A 3,770-nucleotide genomic window follows, 5' to 3' on the forward strand; every position below is an offset into this window, starting at 1 on the left:
GATGGGTGGGTGGATGGATGGATGGAAGGGTGGATGGGTGGGTGGATGGATGGGTAGATGGATGAATGGATGGATGGGTGGATGGGTGGGTGGACGGATGGATCGATGGGTGGATGGATGGGTGGATGGATGAGTGGATGGATGGATGTGTGGATGGGTAGATGCACTGGTGGGTGGATGGATGCCCCCCACTTCCCACACTCACCTGCTCCCAGCATCTACCAGGCGCCCATCTGGCAGCCTCCAGAACACGCATGGGGCGGGGTCCCCGCGCGCGTGGCAGTGCAGCGTGAGGTCAGCACCGTGGGGCACGCGTGTGGCGAGCGGGCCTCGGGGTTGGACGCTGGGGGGGAGACGCGCGTGCGCGGGCATTACTTCGACGTGCACAGTGCGTCCCTCGCTGCTCAGCGCGTTGGCGGCCACGCACTTGCACTCACCAGCATGCCGCGGGGCCTGCAGGTGGCGCAGCACCAGCGTGCCATTGGGGAGGACGTAGACGTCGCTGAGTCGAGGGTGCGTTTGTGCATGCACGGGTCTCACGTGGGTCCTGTCAGGCAGGCGCCAGTGCAGGGCCGCAGGGGAACAGGCCTGGGCTGTGCAGGGCAGGTGCAGGGGGAGGCCCGCGTGGGCAGACACGAACTCCGTGGGCGCCTCACGCAGCACGGGGGGAGCGGGGGAGGCGTGCATGACATTTCCACGTGTGTCAGAGCCACGCATGCGTGCTTCATGTGTATCAGGTGAGTGTGGAAGGGACGTGATCGTGTCCCTTTCACGAGTGATATTTCCACGTGTGACCATTGTGTGAGTGTCAGATTCACGCGTGACATTTACACGCGTGTCAGATCCATGCATGTGTGGTCCAAGAGTATCAGGGCCATGCAGAAGGGACCTGATCGCGTCCATTCCACGCATGACATTTTCACGCGTGATGTTTTCAAGCGTGTCAGGTCTATGAATGGACCTGATCGTGTCCATTCCACGCCTGTCATATCCAAACGTGACATTTGCACGCGTGTCTGATCCACGTATGTGCATTCTAAGAGTTTCAAGTCCAGGCAGAAGGGGTCTGATCGTGTCAGATCCACGAGTGACATTTCCACTGGGGTTAAGCCTATGAATAACGGACATGATCGTGTCCCTTTCATGCGTGACATTTACATGTGTGACATTTACACACATGTCAGATGCAGTTATGTGAGTTTCACGCGTGTCCAGTGAGTGTGGAAGGGATCTGATAGTGTCCATGTCACGTGTGACATTTTCACACATGATTATCAAGTCATTGGCAGGCCTACGCGTGCCCAGTTTGCTCCTGTGAGGTCCACGCCTGTCCTTTCCACGCATGACCATCGTGTGAGTTTCAGATCCACTCGTGACATTTCCATGCGTGTGCATCGTGCCAGCGTCAGATCCACTCGTGTCCGTCCCACGCGTGTCGGGCGCCGCTGGGGTCAGCTCCATGCCTGGGGATAGACAGACGGACGGAGGGAGGGACAGAGGGACAGGGCCTTGGATAAGGGCCCCTGTGCTTGTCGGAGACAGTGCTCTGTCCTTTTGTCTGTCCGTCCGGCTGTCCATCTCTCTGTCTGTCTGTATATCCATCTGTCTGTCAGTCTGTCTATGTCTGTCTGTCCCTCTGTCTGTCTGTCAGTCTGTCTGTTCGTCTGTCTACTTGTCCGTCCGTCTGTCCATCTGTCTGTCCGTCAGTTTCTCTGTCCATCTGTCTGTCCCTCTGTCTCTCTGTCCCTCTGTCTGTCCATCTGTCTGTCCCTCTGTCTCTCTGTCCATCTGTCTATCCATCCATCAGTCCATCCGTCTATCTGTCCATGTGTCTGTGTCGCTCCATCCACCGATGTATCTGTCTGTCCATTCATCTGTCCATCCATCTATCTACTGTCTGTCTACCTACCTGTGTATCCTTCCTTCCGTCCATCTCTCTCTCTCTCTCTCTCTCTCTCTCTCTCTGTCTATGGCTCTGTTTGCCTATCTGTCCATTGCTCTGTCTGTCTATCTATGATTCTATTTGTCCACTGGTCCATCCATCTAGCTATCTGTCCATCTGTCTGTCCACCTGTCTCTCTATGTATCTGTCTGCCTGTCTGGTGTCTGTCTACCTATCTGTCTACCCACCTGTCCATGTTATCTCTTTCAATCCATCCATCCATCCACCCGTCTGTCTATCCATCCATCTGTCCATCTGTCTCTCTGACTGTGTATGCCTCTGTCTGTCTATCTGTCCATTGGTCCATCTATCCATCTGTTCATCTGTTCGTCTCTCTGTCCATTCTTCTGTCTATCTGTCTCTATGGCTCTGTCTATCCGTCCATTGGTCTGTCTGTCTGTCTGTCTATCTATCTTTCTATCTGTCTGTCTGTCTGTCTGTCTGTCTACCTATCCATCCATCCAACCATGTATGTTTCTATCTGTCTGTGTGTCTATCCGTCCAGTTGTCCATGTATCTGTCTGTCTGTCTGTCTCTCTATGGCTCTGTCTATCTGTCCATTGGTTTATCTGTCTGTCTGTCTACCTATCTGTCCATCTGTCCTTCTATCTATCTACTATCTGTCTACCTGTCTATCCGTCCTTCTGTCTGTCCATCTGTCCACCTGTCTCTGTAACCATCCGTCTGTCTGGTGTCTGTCTACCTATCTGTCTATACATCCATCAGTCTGTCTGTCTACCCATCCATCTGTCCATCTATCTCTTTGTCTATGGCTCTGTCTGTCTATCTGTCCATTGGTCTGTCTATCTATCCATCCAGCTGTCTGTCTGTCTACCTATCTATCCATCCATCCAATCATGTATGTTTCCATGTCTGTCTGTCTCTCCATCAATCTGTCCATGTATCTCTCTGTCTGTCTGTCTATGGCTCTGTCTGTCCATTTGTTTATCTATCTATCAGTCTATCTGTCTGTCTATCTATCTGTCCATCTGTCTGTCTACTGTCTGTCTACCTGTCTATCCGTCCTTCTGTCCATCTGTCTGTCTGACTCTCTATGGCTCTGTCTATCCGTCCATTCATCCGTCTATCCACCTATCTGTCTGTCTGTCTGTCTATCCATCCGTCCCTCTATCTATCTGTCTGCTCTGTCTGACTGTCTGTCTGTCCGTGCGTGTGTGTTTGTCTCCCCAGTCATCCTGTCCCCCACACGGCCAGGAACACAGACAACAGACAGACAGACAGAGTAAAGGACTTCGCCCCTCCCCTTCCCATGCCCTCTGACCTGTCCATGCCCTCTGCCCTCCCAGTGACTCCTGACCTCCCTGTGACCTCTCCATGACCTCTGACTACTCTGTGTCCTCTGACCTCCTGTGACTCCTGGCTTCCGCATGACCTCTGACCTCCCAGTGACCCTCCCGAGACCTCCCCGTGACCTCTCCATGCCCCCTGAGTTCCCCATGACCTTTGACCTCCCATCCACTTCTCACCTGCCCATGGCCTCTCACCTCCCTGTGACCTCACCATGACCTCTGACCTCTCTGCAACCGCTGACCCTACTGTGACCCCTGACTTCCCTGTGACTTCTGACCCCCCGTGACCCCTCATTTCCCCGTGACCTCTGACCGTCTTGTATCCTCCCTGTGACCTCTAACCTCCACCTCCTATTTGGCTCCCTTCAGTCCCCTGCCCCCACGCCAAGAGCCTGCAGGAGACAGATGGGTAAACTGAGGCTCACCCTTTTCTAGCTCGTTCCAGGTGCCACGGGGCGGGGTCACGGCGGGCGGGGCCGGGGGTCGCGGGTCAAAGGTCCCAGGAAGCCGCAGGACGG

This window comes from Dipodomys spectabilis, unplaced genomic scaffold (genome assembly GCF_019054845.1).
Source record: "Dipodomys spectabilis isolate Male_0828 unplaced genomic scaffold, ASM1905484v1 ptg000640l, whole genome shotgun sequence".
NCBI classification, from domain to species: domain Eukaryota; kingdom Metazoa; phylum Chordata; class Mammalia; order Rodentia; family Heteromyidae; genus Dipodomys; species Dipodomys spectabilis.